The sequence below is a fragment of the Podarcis muralis genome, chromosome 5 (assembly GCF_964188315.1).
Source record: "Podarcis muralis chromosome 5, rPodMur119.hap1.1, whole genome shotgun sequence".
NCBI lineage: Eukaryota > Metazoa > Chordata > Lepidosauria > Squamata > Lacertidae > Podarcis > Podarcis muralis.
In genome coordinates, this window is record NC_135659.1 from 51420082 (window position 1) to 51431745 (window position 11664).

General features: G+C 42.4%; 1 protein-coding gene across 3 annotated transcripts in view; it reads left to right on the forward strand.

The window, feature by feature from the left end:
- The window catches only part of ERI3 (ERI1 exoribonuclease family member 3), a 200421-nt gene that overhangs the window by 13242 nt on the left and 175515 nt on the right, over positions 1 to 11664 (forward strand). The gene's annotated exons all lie outside the window — the stretch shown is intronic.

Below are 11664 nucleotides of genomic sequence, written 5' to 3' on the forward strand. Positions count from 1 at the left end.
TCAGGACACTTGTATGTAAGTTTGGCATGTGAGATTTTGCTCATTATATTGTTTGAAAAATAATCAATGTGCCAAAAGTTGTTAAGTGAATGGCTCACTGAGGAGTGGTAAGAAAACCTGTGGTTTCAGATATGCTCCAAGCAGACCTGAAGCTAAGCTGATTTTTTAAATAAAGTTTTTAACCTGATTCTTCAATTATAGGATGGGATATTTACTTACATATTGTATTGCTTTACAGTAGGTCAATTCTACATTTCCTGCATATAAAATGTTCAGTGAATTCTATCCTTTGACCATCATAATTCACTTATTCAAAAGATAGCTCACGGGTGCCAGTAGGGTTTTCTGTACCTAGTACACTGCATGTTATTTAGTCCCTCCACCTTACCGGCAAGAGGCCATCGATTTCCATAAAATTTGCGAGTTTATCATAGGCAAACCAGTGACCAATTTGCAGGTGGTACAGAGGGGCCAAATAAATTAGGGGCCACATACAAGTGCTAAGATGTCTAACTGACAGAATGCCATTAGTTGAGGCTTTCCCCACAACTGTATTTCCACACTAGAATTTCTGCCTACCACACAGCTGTTAAATGCACAGATGCCCTGCTATTCCTCTATACTAACTCTAAACCAGGGTAGTTAGCCATTTTGGCCCATAGCCATATGTAGGATTGTGCCATATAATGGAAGTTACTGGAATCTGGACTGTATAATTAGATGCAGAAACCTGTTTTAGTAAAAAGAAAATAAATGTGATCAGCTAGGAATATTCATATAGGTTTACCAAGCTGTTAGAATAACAATGTTGGACCTCTTCTCTAACCCCCCCCCCCCCGACGCAACTGAATCCTGTTCCAATACCTCTTTTGGATGAAGGATTTCACATTTGGTTTTGTTCCTTACGAGAACATTTTAATGCCTAGCTTCATTTTGGCTCTATTAATTATGGTACACACATAGTTTCTTTGATGTAGGGAATCTTGTCTGCATCAAGAGACAAAATACAAATTGTGCACAGGGTTCCAGTATTTTGTGTTGGGGTAACATAAGGCCTGCAGGTGAAATTTGGCTCACCGGTCCTCCCCATTTGGCCTATGAGACTGTTTAGTGCAAGCCATATTTACATTTATATTACTTATTTGTTATTTTATTTATGTATTTATTTATTTATTTATGTATTTGTTTAGTATACCTTAGATATCAGGGCAGTTTCACAATGTAAAAATATAAGATAAAAAACACAAAATACATAATAAAATGAGAACAACTTCCTCCCCCCAAACCAGTAGCCTCCCAACACATTTAAAAGGCCGTAGAATATTAATCAGCCCAAAGCCTAGTTGAAGAGGAATATTTTTGCCTGACACCTAAAGGTGTATAATGAAGGTGTCTGCCAAACCTCTCTGGGGAGAGCATTCCACCAGCAAGGCAGCCACTGCAGAAAAGGCTTGTTCTCGTGTTGTCACCCTCCAGACCTCTTATGGAGGAGGCATACGGAGAAGGGCCTCGGATGATGATTGCAGTGTCTGGGTAGGTTCATATGGATAGAGGCAGTCCTTGAGGTATTGCTGTCCTGAGCTGACTGACAGGTATGCTGATTGTCGGGCAGTTCAGAAGTGCTGTGCAAAGTGCTTCGCAAGCCCTGTGCTTGGGAAGCACTTAGCACAGCCTGTGGCAGTGGAGGAAGATAAAGGTCTGGTCTGCTGGGCCAAAAAAGTTCTGCACCCTGCAGCTAAGGATAGCACCTGTGGATTTCACTCAGTATTCCAAATTCACCATGTGCATTTTGCACCTGGCTATTGGCCACTTGCGACCAAGTGAAGATGCCCAGGGACCAGGATGGTGCCTGACATCTCCACCATCTGGAGGTGCATGCCTGGGGGGTCCTTGGATCTTGACTGTTTTCACACACAACACATCCTGTAGAATTGTATCTCTTATATTTTATCTGCACAATTTGAATTTCAGGAACAAAAATGAATTTCAGGAACCAAAAGGTCATATTGAAAAATAGAACTTTTGAACCGCCTGGCTCGAAAATGGCAATAGACATTCCATTTTGGTGACTGTAACCCTGGTTTAAGGAGCCATTTGGCACCTAGCTTATATATCTGAGTTTCTAACACTGGTTTCACTGAATCTTCATTAGATACAGTAAGATAGCTTGGTCGCTAGAGCATGAGACTTAATTGGGCTTGACTCGTGGGTTGAGAAAGGTTTCCTACTCCTGCACTAACCTATGTTTAGTGTGACATCCATGAGCCTAGTACTTCTCCTGGGTTCCTGCTCTCTCTCCTTTTAATTAACCATCCAAACACAACAAATGGAGGTTAATCTTAATTGTGGCTAGTTTCAAGTAAACCAGCTTCAGGAAATTTGGTTTGAAGTTAGCTTCTTTGAAACTAGCCATAGTTAAGAATGACCACAATTTGTTGGGTACAAATGTCATGATAAGCTATGGTTATTCAAAAATGGAAGTGAAAGCTTTTGAAGTTCTCCCCAGAACGTCCTGTACATGTGGGAAGGAGGCAATGTGCAAAACTGAGAGGAGGCTAGGCTTGTTCATGTCTCACTAAACCAGTTTAACTGCATTCAGTCATCATACTAATGAGTACATTTTTCAAATACACTGAAGATGTGTTTAAGTATAAACTGGACTGTAGGCTTTATGGGTTCAGAATACTATTGGCATCTGCCTGTCCTGAAAGACAGTGGAGTGCACCTTTCGGGGTGAAGTCAAACCTCTGGGTTAGCAGCACTGAAGTGACCTCTCTGGGGCACAAGCCTGGGCAGTGTGTATGGAGGTCCTGGGCTGCCCAGACAACAAAACCCCCCTCTTGGCCTCACTGATGTGGACCGAAGGAAAGCAGAGCAATACATTTGACACCAGCTTGGCTGAAGGAGTTGCCAGAAGAAGGCATACAAGGTGCCATCCAACCCTCTTAGGGACTCCACTCTGGATTTGTGTAGGGTTTACTCCTCAGTCTTTTCTTTTGCAAGGCAGAGGTGGATTAGGATCAGAGTTTTCTTTCTCCTAGATGGGCTACCTTCCTAGGTTGATGAGCCCCATCTGCCCCTCACTTCCCTCTACAGCACATGCAGAAACCACGTTCTTGACTGTTGGACCCACTATTGGTCTCGTCTGCTCAATCTGCCAGAGACTGTCTTTGCATGCAGGGAAAGACCCTAACTCATTGAGAGTTTGAGACCCATCAACTACCCTCACCTTGTTTAGCTGGCCAGTCAAAGCCCTTTCCTGGAGTGTGGCTGCTGTCACATGCTGACAGCTTCTAGGAGCCACAGGTGAGTGCAGGGTGGGGACCAAAGTTGGAGAAACTACCCCAGAAGGAGCACAACATGCCCCCCACCAGAAGGAGCACAACATGCCCCCTCCTCTAACACCATACACCCTAGCATATAAATGAAGATGATTTAATCCTGACTGAGTCTGTATCTTAATTTTCACTATAGGTTAGTTATCCTATCAGAGGCACACTTGTTCCTGCCACAAGGAGAAAGCAGGAGAGGGTGTTATGGCACCATGGTCATAGATCCATTTGTTCCATAACCCTCTGTTCTTTTCCTTCTTTCTCTGATTTAAAAAAATAATAATATTCTGAACACTTTGAGTTCTGAAAGCACCACAACATTCTGATTTTAATGTTTTAATATATACATATTTTCTTGGTGGTGGTGGTGATGAAGCCCCTTTTATAGGTGGGGCTAATATGATGTACATATTAGCAATTTGATAGAGGTTTAAAGAACTTGAATTGTGGTGGAGGGAAGCTGCGGGTGGGTGGGGGGAGTAATATGCAGTAAGTATGTTTTCGATGTTTTTGAACTTTTTTTCAATTTCTTCTTTTCTGTTGGTGTTCTGTTTTTGCTGTATTATTTAAATAAAAAATTTTTTTAAAAAAATTTGAATGGAGATTAGTGGAAGTGGACTTGGGCTTCATTTATTGCTTTCCTACTGTAACAGTGTTGCCAGTGTAGAAATGTAGGTACATGTCCCTCTGAAAGTTCTAGGTGAAGTGAAAGGCCTACCCCCTGAGAAGGCTGCTATGGCCTTACATCCCTACAAAGTGAATGCTGGTTTTTCCATTGCATACATGGACCTTTTCTGGCATAGGATGCTTCCAGCTCTTGGCATACCAGTGCAGGCTTTTGCAACTGGTCGGTTTGCATGTGCACCACAAACTGCCCTCAGGCTGAGACTCAGAATCTTTTAATGGGTGGATCATCTCATGTACAAAGCAACAGTTTAGAGGTTGTACACACTACAGTGCAAATATGATCTTGTATTATGGGGATGGAATGAAGGTGCTGCTTTTGGATTGGCGTATATTTTGAAGATGCAATATACTGCCTCATTGGACTTAATGGTGACAGGACCACAAAGAATAAAAGGGCAGTAACCCATAATATAACCTTAGTAAATTATGCAAAAGAACAACAACCTTGCAGCACTTGGCTACAGAATGATGCCAACAAACGCCAATGATTGACTGTTGTATGAATTTATCTGGGTTGGTTTTTGTTGTTGAAAACCAGCTATTGGAATTATCTGTCTCATTTATGCCCATGCATGGGTTTGATTTGTTTTAATTACACTTGCCTGTAAAATTTAAATATTAGTATTATGCACAAAGATCCCATAAAACGAAGATTCATAGGCTAACATGTCTCACTGCAAAAATTAGTTGCATGCCTGAGTATCATTCATTTCTTGTTTGTTCTTTGTAACTGCAAGGCAGGCATTAAGCATTTCTCGTGGGGCAGGTAAGGTCTCTCTTCCCTGCCATTGTCTGCCTTTGTTTCCCCCTCTTCTTTCTCTTGGGGATGGATGTGCATGTGTGTACACACGCACACGCACACACACAGAGTCCCTATTTCTATTACTTTTTCCTCTGATATATCCAAGCTGTGTAGCAGCCTTGGTGCCAGGGCTTCCCAGTAGCCCCTTGGCAAACAGTGTAGTGCAGCTGGGAACATAATGCAGCATAAGTGGTGCCTTCCTGGGTCACACCATCTAGCTTAGTATCAGAGCTCAATTGAGCCAGAGTTTACCAGGGCTTAGTCCTGCAACCTGGTTTCTGTGCCAGAGCTTGGCCCTGGAATATGTGAAATGGGATATTAATACATTTGAATTGCTACCTCCTGCCAAAGAAGGGAAATCTCCCAGCCCCTGCAAGCTCCAATTTCAATACAATATTGCTTCTGTTCTACAGGGATATCAAAATACAAAATATAATTAAGCTTTAAGTGAATCTTCATGAATCTTTAGGTAGTTATTTTGGTCAGGTAACTTTCTAGAACAATTGGAAGTGCCAAGCTAATTTCACCTACAGTGTGTGGAGGCTATCATGGGCCTCAGCTCTGACCGTTTTTCTCATACACACACACACACACACACACACACACACACACACACACAAGAACCTGTGTCTTCTATAGCTAAGATATTGTATCCTCTTAATATTTCTTGCAGTCTATTTTTTATTAATTATTATCACATCATTATTAATTAATAATGCAGCCAACTGGAATGGCTCATCACACCCCAGTGTTGCCATGTTCAAATGTAAAATATTCTGAAATACTTTTAAATTATCTTCAATATTTTATTGGATTGATATATTTGTTTTCTAAAAAGGTTGTCTCATTTATTTTGAGGGGAGTGGGTGGGTAAATTTCTGTTACTTACATAGTACCTCAACCTCAGGCACATCTACATTATCAGCACCTTTCAACATCTGAATTAGATATAATTTTCATTTTTCTTATCTGTGAAATTTCTAGTTCCTGAAATGTATAAAAATGCTTAAAATATGCACATGCCATTAGTTCCTTTGGCATGTTCCCTCAGTGCACAGAGTCAATGTGGGGCTTTAACTGTACATGTTGGCTCCACATACAGGCTTTGTGCATAGGGCTAAAGATCCGAGAAAGGGCACCATCATCTGTACAACTGTATGTGTGAACATGCTCAATGCAATTGGAAACCCTCCACAGTATGTGGAGTGCCTACGTCTATACAGGGTAGGCAGCCCCTCTTGTGCACCTACCTTTATGAGTTGAGGATGGGGATAGGGAAAATGGGGTGCATTGGAGGTGAGACTGGCAGTTGCAAGACTCCTCTCCACATGTTTAGTCTACTTGTGGAGGCAACATCTGAAAGGAGCTGTTGATTAGGGACATATGGTAGTTTTCTTTCCGATCACTTGAAAAAATGATAGGATTATTTGTATGATATACTAGTGACCAAGAGCACAGACAAACTTGCCCTAGGTGCCAGAATGTATTGAGCAAACTAACCCCTCCTCTTTTTTTAAAGCATTCTAGTATTTCATAAGAAAAAGTTACCAATAGCAGGAGATGAAATCATGGACAAGTTTCTATAATCTGTAATGGTCTATAAATGTCTTATCTTGCACTCCTCCAGGTGGATATTTCCCGAGTTATTGGGTGTTTGAATGTTGTACATTTTTCCATGTCACACACTCTGTTAAAGTACTTCATGATGCCTAGCCATATTTTATAGCAACATGGAGAAGTAATAGTTGGAGAATATGTATGAAATATTGACATGACTGGCCAGTTGGGATGGTTTGCTCAGTCAAAGGTTATAATCTGACCCTTGACATGCAGGAAAAACGTCATTCTCTCTGTGTGTTTTTCTAGATGACGTTTCATTTTATTTCTTAATGATCTTTTGAAAACTCAGAAGTTCAGCTTTCATTTATTTACTGAAGAAATTATAGATATTGAACCTGTGACAGGTTGAAAACATGAAACGATGCTTGATGAAGTTGTGGGAACTACATGAGTGAGTTTCAACTGGATTTTCTGTGGTCGGAGGATAGGAGTTCAGGTCCCTGAATAGTTCATTTTCCTTCCCCATGACTCATAATGGGGAGATAGGGAGGGAGAGAGAGAGAGAGAGATCTAGTTCACATGTTATGCTAAGCCAAATCATGGCTAAGCTCTAATGTGTCCGCTTCTGGAGAGGAGATCTCAGCTGCATTGCTTCTCCCCAGTTCCTCTGCTGTGATAAACCATGGCTTCTCTTGTTGTGTTATCCAAATCTTGGCTTGTGGTTTAGCTCTCCTGGACAAATGACAAGCTATAAATCAGTGTTTCTCAACCTTTTCCTGACCATGACCCTCTTCCGACCTTGTTTCCTTCCTGTGGTCCCCCATCCTGCTGGTAGAAAGCTAACCATTTAAATGTTTTGTTTGTAAATAGAACATGTTTTGTTTATAATTTTTATAATTAATACAAAATACAATTACATAAAAATTATACTATTAAGTATTTCTTGATCGATGTGACCCTTGTGCTTGATGACCAGAAACAAGCTTTTTTATATCCTGTTCTATTGCTGTGAGGGATAACCGAAGATCACCTCTGTCCATTATGTTACAGCAATTCCGCGTTAGGCTGCGTAAATAATTTGCACAACTGAAATCTCATTCTACCAAATACTTCACTTCTCTGTTTTCTTATTTCTTTTCTGTTTTATTTTCTCAGTCACTTCTCTGTTTTCTTCACTTCCCTCTGTGGCCCCCTAGTCTTGTGCCATGGCCTCCCCTTTACGTGATTTTCACCTGTGGCTGGAGCACACTTTAAGGGAGTGGGGAACATTTGCAAAGAGCACCTGTTTTAAGGTAGACCCTGCAATCCCATCTGAGCATGTGCTCTTTGAAGCACTGCTCCAGTGGTCTTTAAAGGGAAAGGGAGGAGACTGCTTCAAAGAGTGCTGCAAAACATCACCTGTTTATTCATTGCTGTGCAATGGAGCAGTCTCTGTCAGTGCTGGTGACCGACTCTGGCAGTGACTGCTCTGTTGCACAGTGATGAAGACAAAATTGGGTCTACCTGCTTTTGCTGATTCTTTGGAAAGCTTGCTCCATGCTGATCCTTTTCGGAGGTTGAAGGGGTCAGGGCAGAGCATGCTTTTTAAGGAAGTCCCGCCCACCAGCTGATGCCACCAGCAATATCAGCTGATGGGTGGGTTGGTGTTGCTTTGAGGGAAATAGCCTCATGGGCCAAATTGCACCAGGCAGGCCCAAAGCAAGTCAGAGTTTATACAGGTTGCAGAACACACATGTTTTAAAAAAGAATATGACACACAGATTTTGTTAATGTTTCTTATCCTCCCAGCTTGAACTTGGGATCCTACACACACACACACCTTAGTACCACACCAACTGTTCAGAATCAGAATGGTATCTGGGGACTGATGCCACTTCGTGAGTCTGAGGAGATGCGCATGAACACTGAAATTTAGTTTAAAATGGCATATGAGCTGGCTTCTAGGGAAAAAAACTTCTTCAAAGTTTGGGGCTGTTATAGAGACAGTTACTGCTGGGGTGTTACTGCCGCTTCCCTTCTCTAAAGTAGCTTGTTGTCTGAATGTAAGTATTGCCATTTGTGTGCTCTTTCTCATGGGTATTTCTTAATTTTGCCCAACTCCTCCCCTCTGAATCTGTGCAATGAGTCCTGGCACTTGCTTTAAAAGCAGTACTTTAGAACTTGTGAAGTTAAATGGTGATGAAGGAGAATTCTTCTCAGCCCACGTAGAATGAATTCCCTTAACCCATAAGGAACCACAGTCCTCCCACCCCATGATATATCTTAAATCTGGAAGCTGGAGCAGGGCTTCCATATTAGAAGATGGATATCCAGACAGATATGAACCCTGATACTTCTCTTTCAAGAAAATAAGCACTGGATATGTGTGATTATTATGGACTTCTGCCCTTTACTTTTCTTCCATGACTGAAATTCTTCTCCCTTGAGGATGGCAAGCTCTGGTGCAGGCTTCATATCTAAGAATATGAAGCAAAGCAGTTGTTTGTGGAAGCCTTACACATGAATAGGTTTGGGAGACATACTATCATCTCAATTCAATAAGGAAAGTATCAGTTAAACTTGTTTCATGTTACTGGCTGGGAAAGGGGCAATTTGCCTTAGCCCCTGTACGAATCGCAGAGCTAGATTCTGAAATAGGGTTAATTGCTCATGCTCATGAAAATTTATTTATGTGTAAGAGGTGTATATATATGAAATAAGCATGTGTGGCTGGGTGCTGGGTACAGCTGCATGCATTTCTTGGATATATTTTAATATTTGATACAATGGCTCTTGCTGTTCTGTATACTTCCCTGTACAGTTGGCGAGGGCCTGGGTTTTGCCACAGTAAAATATTAGCGAAGCTGTTTTACTCCAGAGCATTACATCTGCCTGATAGCCCTACAGCTACACAGCTTGGCAGCTTTGAAGATTTAAAAGGCGTCTCTCTCAAATACATGTTACTCTATGATGGGTTGGAAGTGACTGTTACTAACTTCTATTTGGCTGTAATGTATTTATTAATGACAATAAAAGGCGCTAGATGGAAAGATGGTAGTTATGGCAAGGAACCTCTAGGATAAATATAATGTTAGGCTACAAGGGCAGCTGCTTATTATTTTTGTAGCTTGGCTTTCCAGTTTCCGAGGCTTGGTCCATTGCTTTATGGAAGCAACATCTTTCACTTCTGCCATTTCCCCTCTTCTCTCTCCCCCTCCCCCGGTGCTAATGCACCACAGTGTGAACCAGCCTATTCTGTAAAAATCTCCACTTGCAAAGTGGCCCCGTCTTTAACCTTTCTGTGTGCATGTGAGTGCATCTCTCTAACCAAAAATCCTTCTGTGTGAAGGTTATAAAATGTGTATTTACCTGACCTGCTCATCTTCAATTATCTTCTAATCTGGCCCTTCACTGGTCTCCCAGGTAAATACAGCTTTAGTTCTTCTTTAAGGCATATTATTTACCTCATTAAGTGTGTATTTTGGCACGTGCATTATTTACCTGATAGACTAATAGGTACAGAGGAGCAGTTGGTGTCTGTTGTATAAATAACCCCTAATGTTCGCAAGGGACTCTGCCTCCTGCCTTTGTGTTTTTGGTGGAAAGTCTTTTCTGTTCCACCTAATGGTCATCAAAGGGTCTTTCCTGTTCCTGCTTGCAGCAGGAAGATGTGAATAATGTACATACCAATGGAGGGCAGGTCTAAAGCTTTGCAGTTTTCCACCACAAGTAGCCTCCATCAGCAGGAGGGAAGAACTAGCACTAACCTGCCAGGGCCTTTGGGGATGAACTTTATGGCACAGTAAGACCTACTGAAAAGCTATGGATTTAGGTAGTGTGTGTGGTGCTGGTATTGCTCAGTCAGCATTGTTGGGTCTAGTAAGGGTGACTCAGCCAACTTAAGATGTGTTCTTGGGCTAACATATTGAATAATTTCATCCTGCACCTTAAGCTAGTTTTGAGTATAGACAAATGATTCAAAGGGTCTTAAAAGTTTAGGGTTGTTCTGTTGTGCAATGGAATTGCCATCTCCTCTGCTCTGCAGCACCCCCCCCTCAGTCTGCTCCAGAGGTTTGGGAACCCCCCAGAGCATATTTTGGTGGCACACAAGGAGAGGATGGGAAAGTGTCATTGTACTAGTGAAACTCTGCTCATGCATCATTGGATTCAACTCCGTTTCTCAGTTTTCAGTTTGAGCTTTCAACTTGGGAAGCCGAGAGTGCTTCTAATCCTTGCTCAGTATTCCAGGGTACAATATTATAGGAAACCTCTGCAAGGTAGTAACTTTATCTTGGAGATCCATTTAGGAAAGGTGCTGAAGATCAAGCATCTTGAAAAGGATTTTTTTGGGGGGGGGGGTTGAGGGTTCAGTGCCGAGGTCTTAGGTATGTGTATGCAGGTCTCTTGTGGTCCGAATGAGTTAACAGGTGAAGCTTACAGTTGGTTGTCTTTAGGCATCTAAGCTACTGCTATAGAAGCTGCACAAATATGGTACAAGTAAGTAGCACTGAAGGTAGTCACTGATCAGTATGATTTAAAAGTTTATTAATCATATGTATACATAGATTGCAGTGATACCAAATAGCAGCAATTTTTTTAAAAACAACAACAACCACAACAACCTTGTTCCTCCAAGGAGTTCATTGTATGTACATAGTATTCCCTGCATTGTATCTTCTGAGATAGGTTAGGCTGAGAGATTGTGACTTCTTCAAGGTCACCCTGTGAGCTTCATACTCTAGAAGGGAGCTGAACATGTGTTTTCCTAGTTTATGTGCAACTCTCCTCATTCTCTTCCGGGGTCAGCAAACTTTTTCCACAGGGGGCTGGCTCACTGTCTCTCAGACCTTGTGAGCGGCTGGACTATATTTTTTGGGGGGAGGGAATCCCCCCCACAACACTCCCCTCCCTTCTCCACAGCACCGGATGAGCCCCAGTGGCTGCTTACCTGTGCCTTGCGAGTGGTAGGGGCTGGCGGTGGCGAACGGACGATGAGCGGTGCGAAAGGGCTGGCTCCAGAGAGGGGCTGCTTAAAATGGCGCTCAGCCAACTGCGGCTCAACAAAGCCCAGCCCCCTTCCTCCTCTAGGCAGGGCGGGGAGAAGCCAGGAGGAGGGTTGGGAGGAGGCACCGCCGTGGTGTGTGTGTGTGTGGGGGGAAATGGCACAGCGTTAGATCAGAATCCCCATGCCAATCCACACTGTGGACCATTCGCGGGCCGGATCCAGAAGGCAATTGGGATGGATCCGGCCCCCAGGCCTTAGTTTGCCGTCCCATGTGCTATTCCATTTGTCATATCCATTGT